Source organism: Gopherus evgoodei, chromosome 8 (genome assembly GCF_007399415.2).
Source record: "Gopherus evgoodei ecotype Sinaloan lineage chromosome 8, rGopEvg1_v1.p, whole genome shotgun sequence".
NCBI lineage: Eukaryota > Metazoa > Chordata > Testudines > Testudinidae > Gopherus > Gopherus evgoodei.
Window position 1 is genome coordinate 49245781 of NC_044329.1, and position 13442 is coordinate 49259222.

The window sequence follows — 13442 nt, forward strand, 5'->3', positions numbered from 1 at the left end:
CACGTTGCCAAGAGTCACAGTCCTGTGTAGCAGGAAGTGATTAATGGCATTGCACAGCTGCATGACAACTGCCCCTGCAGCGGATTGCCTGACTCCAAACTGATTTCCAGCTGACCGGCAGCAATCTGGCATTGCAGATTTCCACGGTGCCACCCACACTCGCTTCTCCTCTGTTAGTTCAGCTGTTATTTTGGTATCCCTGTACTGGAGGGCTGGAGCAAGTTTGGTGCATGGATCCAGGAATGTTGCCATGTGCATCCGGAGGTTCTGCAGCTTCTGCTCATCATCCTAACCCTGCATCACGGTGCAATCTCACCAGTCAGTGCTCATTTCTCAGGCCCAGAAGTGGGGCTCCACCATTTGCAGCTGTTCTGTGAACACCAACCACAACAATCTGTCCTCCAAGAAATCATCATGTTCCCTGCTGATTCGATGGTTCTTGTGGCTTTGCAAATACTATAGGATTGTGCATCCTGTGCTTGTGATGCTCATGGCAATAGTACAGAGATATGCAGGCTCCATGCTTCTGCTGGAGATGGTAGAGAGTGAGGAGTGTCAAGTGGGTTTGTGGGATTTTGAAAAAAGGCATTAAAATTATGTGATACAGTTGTCATTATGGGATGGATTGGAGACTTGCACACTGGGAAGTTAACCCCATGCTCCCAATCACCCCTGTGCAATTCATTTTGGCCCCATTATGCATTGCCATAACTTCCCAAAAGACACAGCGCTGGACGGTGGCAGGTTGCACACTGAGTACCTAACTGTGGTGCACTGCCCTTGCACTGACACAAGCACTCCTGGTGAGTATGCATAAAGAACCAAGTATGTATGTGCACAAGCGAGATATTCACAGCAGTGGCCCTTGACATAAGTTTGTAGTGTAGAAATGGCCTTAGTAGGGTGACCAGACAGCAAGTGTGAAAAATCGGGATGGGGGTGGGGGTAATAGGAGCCTATATAAGAAAAAGACCCTAAAACTGGGACTGTCCCTATAAAATTGGGACATCTGGTTACCCTAGTATCATAACCTTAGTCCCAGATTTGGACCTTAGCGTCCAAAATATGGGGGTTAGCATGAAACCCTCCAAGCTTAGCTACCAGCTTGGACCTGGTACTTGCTGCCACCACCCAAAAAATTAGAGTGTTTTGGGGCACTCTGGTCTCCCTGAAAAACCTTCCCTGGGGACCCCAAGACCCAAATCCCTTGAGTCTCACAACAAAGGGAAATAATCCTTTTTCCCTTCCCCCCTCCAGGTGCTCCTGGAGAGATACACAGACACAAGCTCTGTGAAACTACACAGAGTGACTCCCCCTCTCTGTTCCCAGTCCTGGAAACAAAAAGTAATTTCCTCTTCACCCAGAGGGACTGCAAAATCAGGCTAGCAAATCCAACACACACAGATCTCCCCCCCTGATTTCTTCCTCCCACCAATTCCCTGGTGAGTACAGACTCAATTTTCCTGAAATTTCCCAGTAAAGAAAACTTCAACAGGTCTTAAAAGAAAGCTTTATATAAAAAGAAAGAAAAATACATACAAATAGTCTCTCTGTATTAAGGTGACACAATACAGGGTTAATTGCTTAAAAGAATATTGAATAAACAGCCTTATTCAAAAAGAATACAAATCAAAGCACTCCAGCACTTATATTCATGCAAATACCAAAGAAAAGAAACCATATAACTTACTATCTGATCTCTTTGTCCTTACACTTAGAAACAGAAGATTAGAAAACAGAACTACTTCTCCAAAGCTCAGAGAAAGCAGGCAGACAGAAAACAAAGACTCAGACACAAACTTCCCTCCACCTAAAGTTGAAAAAATCCGGTTTCCTGATTGGTCCTCTGGTCAGGTGCTTCAGGTGGAAGAGACATTAACCCTTAGCTATCTGTTTATGACACCTAGGCCTTAGTGAGGAGAGTTGGTCAGCTTTTAGGTATGTACCACCCCAGGCCCTCAAATGTTTTGGAATCCCTGTTGCTTTTGAAAGACATGATCAATATAGTTGTTGGTTTCCCTTCTAAAGATCAGGGTCCCTGATTGTATACCAGTTATAGGAGGACTATGGGACAGATCTATGGACTGCCTCTAACTGGGTCACAGAGTTGTCATCTGGCCTGGGACTCCTCAGGTATGGACCCCAGACCTCTGGGTAAGAAATATCTGAACCCCACTGGTTTCCAATTTTATATAATTTATTAGCAAAACTAAATAGCTGAGCAAAAAGCATAAAATAAAATGCATCTAAACATATCAAATTAACAGAGTGAGTTTATATCAAATCCTCAACCAAATCTACTTATCAGGTTGATTAAATTGTATCAAGTAAACCCACAATTTATAAGCTTTATCTACTAATTTGGGATGGCAACAATTTTGTATAGCTGTCAGCTCCCAAACTCAGTGTATTATTAATCTCCATGCCACTCAGTATGTTTATTCCAGCTGAATGGCTGGCTAGATGGAGGGTTAGATCACTCTCAGGTTGAAATCAATGTTGAGACTGTTGGCCTGATGCCAATTAAGGCAGCCTGCCAAAACAATGGGTGAGAGCTAATCTCCTCTACCCTCCCCCACATCCTACATAGCATTACATGGAACATTCCAATACAATTCAAGACTACATAGCTTGCCAGTCACATTCTTGCAAACAAAATATATGCATGCAAAGAGTCAAATTTCAGTTTCTGATTGGCTGAAGCCCTACCATGATCTCCAATGAAAGTAACATTTTCTATTCAACTGATTTATGAGAAATAATTAAATACGCATCTTGTCCTGAGGGAGGATAAGGGTTTGATGCCATATCATTAGTAGGAGACAGTTGAGTAGCTTGTCCTGTGACAGCTCAAAAGTCTTTTTAATGTGCTATAATTAGGGAGGGTTAAGGCACATAGAAATGTAAGATGCATTCATCTTTTGCCCCTAATATAGAACATCTTTGCCTTATGATTTTTTTCCTTATAACTTTGAGATTTGTATTGATGAGCAATTCAGTTGTATTAGCTTAGTTGTATTATAGCTGGTGGCAAATGCTATACCTTAGTTTGTAAAGTAGTATCCATTAGAACTACACATGACTCTTTGAAATTTAACTTTGTAGCTATAGTCTTGTAGTTAAGACACTGGACTGGGATTCAGGAGACCTGGATTTAAGTCCTCTGCCACAGATTTCTTTTTGGGTGATTTTGGGCAAGTCACTGGCGCATGTCACACTACAGAGAACTACGCATTCTTCTGCCAGCATAGCTACACCACTTCCCTGAATGATAATAGCTACGCCAATAGAAGCCTTTAGATGCTTGAGCTTTTCCAGCCCAAATGTGCTTTCTGAATAATTCCCTAGGGAACAGTAAGTCTGCAGCTTTGTACAGACTTTATTTTAAATCAGGTGTAAAATAAAAAGGATGAACATTTGAAAATGTGTCCCAGCACACGCCCAGTAGGAAAGTCCATTACTTTATAAGCGGGGGTGTTGATGCTGGTTGTGTTGTGCATGTATATTTAAGGACCTGATCCAGTCAATTGCTGAAGCACATACTTACTTTTAAGCATTTATGGAACTACTCACATCACTAAAGTTAAGCATGCGGCTAAGTGCTTGGTCTAGTGATGTAATTGTCCAGTCAAATGTTTTGGGAAACCCAGGATCAATTAAAATGGGCTTAGCAGGATGAGTCCTTCTCCACTTACGTGCCTCTTTACAGATCAGACAAGGAATATGGTTAGGAATAAGGAATTCCTGAGTTCAAGTCCCAAATGTTCACTGACTAGCTTAATAATTAATTATTCCAGTAGTTCCCATACTGTGACCTGCAGGACCGGCCCTGGGGGTTTGAGCGCCCTAGGCGGACGGCAATTTCGCCGCCCTGCGCGCTGGTCCCGCGGCTCCGCTGGAGTTGCCGCAGTGGTGCCTGCGGAGGGTCCGGTGCTCCGTGGCTCTGGTGGAGCTGCCGCAGTGATGCCTGCGGGCGGTCCACCGGAGCTGCGCGAGCAGCCGACCGTCTGCAGGCACCACTGCGGCAGTTCCACCAGAGCCACGGAGCACCGGACCCTCCACAGGCACCACTGCGGCAACTCCACCAGAGCCGCCTGCCACCCCCTCGGCAAAACGGCGCCCACCAGTTATTCTGGTGCGCTAGGCAATTGCCTAGGCTGCCTAAATGGTAGCGCCGGCCCTGGTGACCTGTGGAGAGCTTTCTAGATGCCAGGGGCTGGTTTCTCTTCCTTCCTTGCAAATAAGAATCCGGATGCTTATAAAAGCAACTGGAAAGAAAGAGGTGGAATCAAACCAGGTGGCTTGAAGGGCTGCTACTACAAAAGAGGAGAGGAAAGAAGAGCTGCCCTCAGGGACTGGAGCCCTGACTAGAGTGATATCTGCAGGCTATTTGCAAAGAGAGAAATGTTCAGTGAGAGAGGCACCAGGCAGCATGATGTGGGGTTCAGGGGCAATCAGGATCAGGCACCTGGGCAGCATGGCCAAGAGTGAAGGGAACCACATGGCAGGGAAACATGTGCAAGGGCAGAGGGGGAGGAGCAGAAGTCAGACAAATATGGCAGGAATCAATGGGGGAAGAGAGGACAGGACAGATGGGAGGGGGAGATGAAATTAAGAGCACAAATAGACAGTGTGATTGGCTTTCTAACAAATGGGCAAAATATGGCAGTAAAGTTTATTGTACGTACATGCCCTATGTCATTCTCCTTTCAAGAAATTGTTGTAGTTGCCACAGGGATGTAGTAAGATTGTGAATGGGCAAAGGGCGTGGTCTGTTCGTTCATGATTCATAGTGCAATGATCATGGGAGGGGAGGTAGTATGCACAATCATGAATGGGAGAGGAAGTGATCTGGTGGCTCATTCATGCATGGGAGGAGGAAGGAGAGGGTTCAGTTACAAATAGGAGGGGGTATCTTCAAACTGTATGAAGAGAAGTGAATAACACTGTGAAAAAGCTTGAGAACCCCACGAATGCTGCTATTGGAAATTTGGCTACTCCCTACTTTAGTTGGCACCTTCTTACCCCCTCATGTTAGTTGCTTTGCCCGATACAGCCCATTCTGCCAGCCACTGGGTGTGTGAGTGACACCAGCTTAAGGCTTGTCTATACAGGAACGTTTTACCACTTATGCCAGGATTGTTAAACCCATCTAGTTATACCTGTAATATTCCTCACATGGATACTCTCATCCCAGCATCATCCTCTTTTTCCAGACTTAGTCCCATCTCTATGGGGCTGACTTTTCAAATCCTTTTCCATTACAGCCTGACTTGAAGCAGTTCCTCAGAAACTCTGCAGTCAATCAAATGCTTTTGATTTGACATCCATCTGTCTAGTTTGGGGTTTTCCAACCATTCTCTAACTCCCCACTTCTAAGTTCAAGACTCGTCATGGATTTCTTTGGCAAAGTTTTATGGCCGGTTTGCAGCCTGATGCCGATTCTTTTTCAACAGGGCTCGGGATTTTACAGGAGAGTTACTCTTTTTCCAGTGTAAGAGTGGCCTGTTTCCATTTTGCTTAAACCTCTTCCAAAGCAAACATGAGTTAAACTGAAAAAAGGCTCTTTTGTACCAGAATAAGTTAGTCCACACCAGGGGTTACACCAGTGTAACTGTGTTTGGTTTAACTTCATGTGCTATCTTATAACAGTTTAGACAAACCCTTAAACTCTTTAAGGCAGTGGCTATCAACCTTTCCAGACTACTGTACCCCTTTCCAGAGTCCGATTTGTCTTGCGTATTCCAAGTTTCACCTCACTTAAAAATTACTTGCTTACAAAATCAGACACAAAAATACAAAAGTGTCACAGCACACTAGTACTGACAAATTGCTGACTTTCTCATTTTTACCATATAGTTATACAATAAATCAATTGGAATATAAATATTGTACTTACATTTCAGTGTATAGTATATAGAGTGTATAAACAAGTCATTGTTGGTATGAAATTTTAGTTGGTACTGACTTTGCTAGTGTTTTTTATGTAGCCTGTTGTAAAATGAGGCAAATATCTAGATGAGTTGATGTGCCCCCTGGAAGACCTCTGCATACCTCCTGAGAACCACTTCTCTCAGGCTCAGCTAGACTCAGTGAGCTGGTTGCAGACGTGATGTGCAAGGTGCTGTAAAGTTACACATTGATAAGTGGGTGAGAGTCTAAGAAAGGCCTGCACAGCTCATAAAGTGGCGAGGGCCACATTACTCCAAAGAAGACAGCTGAAGGCAGGAACCTCCCGGCCCCGCAGAGACACCCCACCCCAGGGCCGCCCAGCTCTGCGGAAGTAAACCCTCCTTCCCCAGCGCCGCCCCACCAAAACAGCTGTGGGCCAAAAAGGAAGGTTAGGGGTGGGGAGGTGATACTTGATTTTAAATCAACCAGGGGCTCCCAGCTGAAGAGGTGACTGGGAGCCCTCAGTATCAAATTAAAGGGGCCGGGGCTCCGGCGGCTGGGGGAACCCGGCAGGGCCGGCTCTAGGTTTTTTGCTGCCTCAAGCAAAAAAAAATTTGGCTGCCCCCCATCCAAGCCCTGGGCTCCCCCCGTGTCCCCCTGCTGCCCCAGTCCTGGGCTCTCCCCTCACCCACCCACACCCCCTGCCGCCCCAGCGCTGGGCTTCCCTCTTTCCTCCCCACCAGTGTCCCCCCCCACCTCCTGCCGCCTCAGCCCTAGGTCACTGGTAACTTGCTCCTAGGGTGGGTCATTCAGCAGGAATTTTGGATGTGCACAAAACACAGACAGGATTGGTTCCCATGTGGTTACAGAGCTGCAGTAAAGTGGAACAATTTTCAGCTTGTGTGGTTGGAGGATATCTGGATGCATATTATAAGACTGTCCTCTATAAATGAGGAAAAGTTGAGGTGCCTTTATTATTCTTTTGTTCCGCTCTTTCTTTTTGTGGGGAATTTGCCAATGCAATATCACTGTCTTCCTTTTAAATAAACAAAAAGGCAATGGCTGTTGAAAATAGCAATTCCAGTCCTAATAAGAATTTCTTGCTCAATTTTATCCTAATTTTTCTACAGCAAGTTACAGTGGATCAGTATATTTTGATTTGAGAGAAATGAAGTAACAGCTGCCCAAACTGAGCTTGAGCACTCCTGAATTTTGAGGTGTGCAAATCTGGAAGGCAGGTGCTGGGGGGCTGTGGCTGTGGGCTCTGCGGGGGAGCATGGCAGCAACATGTCTGGAGCTGCACGGAGCCAGACATGGCTGAGATTTAAAGGGTTCTGGGCTCCACGCCACTGTGGGCAGCCCAGAGCCCTCTGACTCCCAGCTGCGGCTGAGATTTAAAGGGCTCTGGGCTCCCAGCTGTTGCGGGCAGCACAGAGCCCTTTGAATTCTGGCCCCGGCTGGGATTTAAAGGGCTCTGGGCTCCCAGCTCTGGGCTTCCCGCAGAGCGCCGTGTGCGGGGGATTTAGAATCCCCCGGCGGGCCGCACAATGAGGCTCCGTGGGCCACATGTTGTGCAGGCCTGGTCTAAGTACATTAGTGTAGCTGACCTGCTGATGGGGTTAGAGGACAATGTAAATTCACTAGTGCAGATTCCTTTAGAATCATTCCTGAATTTGGCCCAAAGTCCCTGCTTTGAGGTGATTAGAGGCCCTCCTCCTGCGAGGTGCTGAGTGACTCCTAGGAAGTGCAAAGCACCCTGAGGTCCAACAGAAGCTAATGGGAATTGAGGATGCTCATTAGCTTTCATGGGGTTTCTGGCCCAGAGCAAAGACACAATGTGAGGAGGTAACAAATGTTAGTGGCTGGGGAGGAGAGGACAAGGGTGTGAGACCATGTGGTTGCTTGGATAAGCTGTGCCTGAGTGATGGAGGTTGGGAGGTGTTTTCTGGGGTTTGGTTTGGCTTTCCATGATATTGTCACTAAGGGAGGAGGAGTACCCGGGTTTGCAGGCCTCATGGGAGAATGTTGCTTTAAAGAGATGCTTGAAGAAGGCACACATGATGAAATGCTGTTTTGAAGCTGGGATTTCTCAAAGGAGCACTGAGGCCAGGCCTACGCTTAAAGTTTTGCCGGCATAGTAATGTTGGGTAGGGATGTTATGTTTGGTTAACATAACTATGGCAACAAAAGCCCTCATGTCAATGCAGTTACCCTGGGAAAAATGTCCTGCTGGTATAGCTTAGTTCACACAGGAGAAGTGATATAAGCTATACTGGCAAAAGGACTCTTTTCCTAATAACTTGACCCTCTCTATGGCCGCACTGGCAAATCATCTCAGTGTAGACAAGGCCTCGGGCACCCAAATCCCATTGGCAGCCAGTGGGAGTGGGCATCTCCCTTCCTTGGGGCCCTTTGGAAATCACAGACCACTTGGCCAAATGCATCCTACTGAGATGCTTGTGTCTGTCAGCCAGACCTTGAATATTAACCAAACACCTGAAACTAACTTCACTGTATCTTTCAATTCCCAACTCTCTCAACCCTCTGTTCTCTGAGTTCGTGTTAGTACAATCAGCTGATGGAAGTGGCTATAAACTGTTACATTATCTTCTTTGTGTGGTGGGTTTAAAAATACCTATTCTAGGCTTATCTAAGGGGAAGGATGGTTTTCCTAGAATACATGAGTTCATCTCCCAACGTGGCCTGGGGCAGTCTTGTCTATGTCGTATCCCTGTAGTGGAGACACAACAGTGATGAAAGGGGTTCCCAAGCCCTTGTTGTTCTACCAGTGGTTCTCAACCTATTTTCCATTGTGGGCCGCATATACTGATCTCTTTGTGTTATGTGGGCCACATCCATGCTCTCTATATACTACCTGTATGGCTCTGAGGATGTCATATGGGCTGCAGCTGTGTGCTGATTGGGGTGCAAGCAAGAACCACCATTTTAGACTCTCTTCCGTAAGGGACTGCTATGTGATGCATCATGGAGTGTGGCAAACAGCAGAGAATTAACCTAAAGTCTAGAGTGAGCTGAGAGCGCCCAGGATCAAATCTCAAGGATTTACAGGTTAATCCGTTCCACTCTATCTTTGTCAATAAAGCATTTGTCCTTCCCGGCATGACTTTTACCAAGTGACCTTTCACCATGGTTTCAAATTCTGCCTGATCTTTCCTTTGACAGCTATGAAGATTTATGTTGAACAGAGCAGCTATTATTGGTTTTGGGGAGATGGCACATTTCACCAAAGCTGCATTTCCTGGCCCCAGTCAAAGGGACAGAAGAAAACAATCTCTCCCCTTTCTTTGGTGTGACAGATGGCCAGATATTACCAGTTCTCCCAGTGATACCTACACACAGTGAGCAAACACACACTTCTAAAGAAGGCTCCATGTCCGTGGCTAGAACATGTGCAGATAGCTCAGAATGTGGCAGCTTTGGGCAGGGCTGGTGGTGACGGTGCCTGGTACCCTTCGGATATTTTCCACTCTGGATCCCTCTATCATGCTGCTTTGGAGGGCAGCCTGTGCTGCGCTGTAAGTGCCCTTTCCACACACAAGCCATCATGTTCTCCTTAGCTGGTTTGGAGGACCAAGATCAGTTTCTTTCAGCAGTGAAGTCAGTCATTTCCCCTGGGATCTCAGTCAGCGCCAGTTCAGCTTCCAGTCAGGGCGGGTCCAGGCACCAGCTCAGCGAGCAGGTGCTTGGGGCGGCCAAGGGGAAGGAGCAGTACGTCGGGCTCTTCAGTGGCAATTTGGCGGCAGGTCCCTCAGTCCCTCTCGGAGGGAAGGACCTGCTGCTGAAGAAGAAAGTGGCGCGGTGCAGCTGCTGCCGAATTGCCGCAGATCGCGATCACGGCTTTTTTTTTTCCCCGCCACTTGGGGCGGCAAAAACCCTGGAGCCAGCCCTGCTTCCAGTGCATCTGTTTGTCACTTATGCAAGAGAAGAGTGAAGTGAATGGAAAGGCCTGGTTCTCCGCTCCCTGCTACTCGTGCAAATCGGGAGCAAATCCACTTATGGCAATGGAATTACTCCAGTGCTGAGCCAACCTCACAAAGACCCGTGTCTCAGCTCCAGACCAGCAAGCTAGGGACATTGAGCTGATGGGTCACAAAGGCTTGTGCCTTGACATCAGGCCAGTGAGCTAGAAGCATTGAACAGTGCCAGCACAGAGGATTTGAGCAGTGGGTTGGACTAGATGACCTCCTCAAGTCCCTTCCAACCCTGATATTTTAGGATTCTATGATTGCCTTGTGACCTTCGATTGGGAAGGAAAAGGGGCTGAGCCAGTCACTTCGCAGGGGCTGCGTCTTCATAACAGTGCTGGCTACTTGTGTTGCTGACCCACCGAGCTCACAAGACTCTTATGTGGAGATCAGCCCAGCAAGCACAAGGTCTGGCATGAGTCACCTTTCGTGCAAGTCCAGCAAGTTTGAGCCCACTGCGGGCTTGAGCCTGATCATCAGCTGCACCAAGCAGCTGAGCCAAAGACCTGCAGGCTTGAGCTTTGACATCAGCTGAAGAAGAGAGGGATGTTGCACTAAATGCCTTGGGAATATTGGGCATTTTGCCCACGCACAACAAGCTAGGAACTGGTCACCAGCCCTGCAAGCTTCAGGTGCTGAGCAGGGGTGAAGGTAAAGAGCTGTATGGCTCTCTTTGCTCTGTTAAAAAGAGGGATAGCGTTCCCCCTTCTGGCGTTGGGATGCTCTCTCTCCTCACTGGCCTCTGGAGCACGGACTCCCCAGGTAGCGGGATCTGAGCAGGCAGCAGCAGGAGGACTGAGGACACTCTGGTGACTGAAAACCTAAAGGAATTATGACACCACATGAGTCAAGAGAGTGAACTGTGAGTAATCGAGAGAGGGTGGGATTGTCAGAGAACTTAAAGTTCCTGTGTTTTAGCAAACAGTTATTTAATGTCAATGCCTAATGAACATCCTGGAGAAAGGATGCCTTTGTGAAAGACTCATTGAAAGCATGCAAGCTCATGGCGCACATGTCTGATGCTGGCAAACAAGTCCTCCAACAAAGCCAGGGGAGAGAACACTTGACATTCCTGATATTCTGAAGATCAAAAAAAACCAGAACAAAACAAAACAAAAAAGCAGACTTTTTAAAATAAACCTTTTGGGCCCCCTTTATCTACTGTAAAGAATAATGAGCATACTAAAGGCAGAAACCTAATTATTTAAAAAAATTCCTTTTGTAGGGCATCTTTAACACAAGTGAAATCCTGTACTTCCAGGATTTAAACTTAATTTAGAGATTGGGAGGAGCAGCCCAGGGGGCAAATGCAACTCAGGTGAGTAGCAATTAAGATTATTATTGGATAACTGTTTGCTGCCCCTGCTGTCTCTGAGCTATAAAGAGTCTGGCCCAGACCCTCAGCAGGTGTAAACTGGAGCTGGTGCTGATTTGCACTGGCTGAGGATCTGGTCCAGGGTATCTATCTAAACTCACACACAGCTTTGGTGATTCATTTGCAGGTGGCCACACCATTCCTTTATGAGTGACGTGGTCCGTGAAAATACATGAGTTTCGTTTTTAAATAATATTAGATCAAGTCATTGCTTCCCCTCTCCCCTCCCATAATGGCGAAGCCCAGCCGTATCTCTGGAGGATTGGCCTGCCCTCCCGGCTTAGCTTTGTCTCCTCAGCTCTCAGCAAGCATTGGTGTGGAACAAGGAGAAAGTTTTTTTTTTTCTTTCCTGCATGCTGGTCAGTCAGTGCGGTGACCCACTTTCAGTCTTCCTCCTCCACAGTCCTGCTGCTTTTGGCAGCAGCACTTGTGCCCCTGAGCAGAGATCTACCTCTCAGCTACACAAACTGTTTAAACAAGAGAGCCTGACACAATTGTACTCTGATCCTTGGGAAGGTATCACTCTGAGCAGCCTGTGCTGTCTGATAGCTGGGGAGGTGTGAGTGTGTGGAGAACAGGGGCTGGGAGGGTAGGTCGTGGGGGACGGCGGGAGATCTAAGATAGAACATTCACAACTCAGTTTGCTTCCTTGATTTTAAAGGACAATGCCCCACCCTGGCACTGTTGTTAAAAGTATAGGACCAAATTCTGCTGTCGTTTTCATGGGTGTGACCCCACTGACTTCAATGGGAGCAGAATATGACCCCTAGCATTTATTTAAAGGATTCTTCCCACTCTGGCCTGGTGCCAGTATGCCACCGTGGTAAGGTCTAGGAGCAGTAAGCCCCTTAGCTGGCCAGGGGAGAATTCCCCGACATGCAGGCCTACGGCTGTCTGATACAGGACCCCTCCTGAGACCTGGGGTGGGAGGTGTGCTGGGAGGAGGCACGGTAAGACATTGGCTGGGTCTGGGTAGGGGTGTAGTGCAGCTCAGAGCACCATCCTGATGTGCGTCAGCTGAGAATTCTTAAATCTCTTTTGTGCCTCCCTGGTCTGTGCCCAATGAAGCTTGCCTACTTCATTTCTCTGTTTCCTGTCCTGGCATTGCTGACAGCCAGGCCAGTCTGCCTGTGAACTCGTTAACTTCTTCCTCCCAGTGGATTAATTCACAGCCTGGTTCTGCCCCGCCCTGTGCAAACTGAGCTATGCCTAATACTCTTGGAATGAAGTATTAGGCTCTCCCTGATACAATGGGGAAGAAGAAAGGATGAGATGGGAGTGCATAAAAGTGATGCTATAATGAGGAAGAGGGAAAACTGCTCTTGTTAATTAGAAGCATAAAGGCGGTAGATTGTGGAGTGAAATTGGGAAGCATGGGCTGCAGGTGGAGGAAAGCTCCTGGCAGTAAGATAAACTTCCTTGCAACTTCATTGCATCTTGTGCCTTTTGTACTAACTGTCTTTGCAAATGATCAAGAACCAAACAGGCTGCAACTTAGCCAGCAGAGGGGCTTGTGCCAGTGGATGATTCCCCTCTACCGTGGAAATCTTCTGAAGTCATTTACGGACAGAATCCAGGCCCTTGGTGCCATTTGAATGGTGCAAAGACATTGGACTGGGCCAGAGAATCTGGCCCGATATGTGATGGTTTATGGAGGCACAGACCAGGACTCCATCATTAGGATTATGTTCTAAAGTAAGGTGTAATTTCCTGGATTTCGTCTAAAAAAAAAAGTAGGTGGTGATTTTTTTCCCCCTAGATATTGAGTTTAGGCTCAGTTTTATTCACTATTTGAACTGCAGCTGAATGTTCATGTGCTGCACACACATGATTGCTGGGGAGGGGAGGGGAGGGGCAATGCACACAAGTGTGATTAAATGGGACAGGCTGGGTGCACACAGACTTGATTGTTGGGGCTCAGCTTTTTTAAAACCTTTTAGTCAGCAGCTACACTTTTCTGTCAGATTTTATCCTACGATAGGGGAGGGCTCATGCATAGCTTCACTTCTACCCCTCTCCCTCCCTGATCTGCTCCCCACCCCCTCATTGCAATCCCCCTCCAATTAAACATTTAAAAAACTAGGAAATTAATATACAAAAACTTTGTTAGGAAGCAGTAGACAACATACCTGACACAACCCATGAAACCAAGGAAATGACAACTTAAGCTACCTAAGCATATATACCCT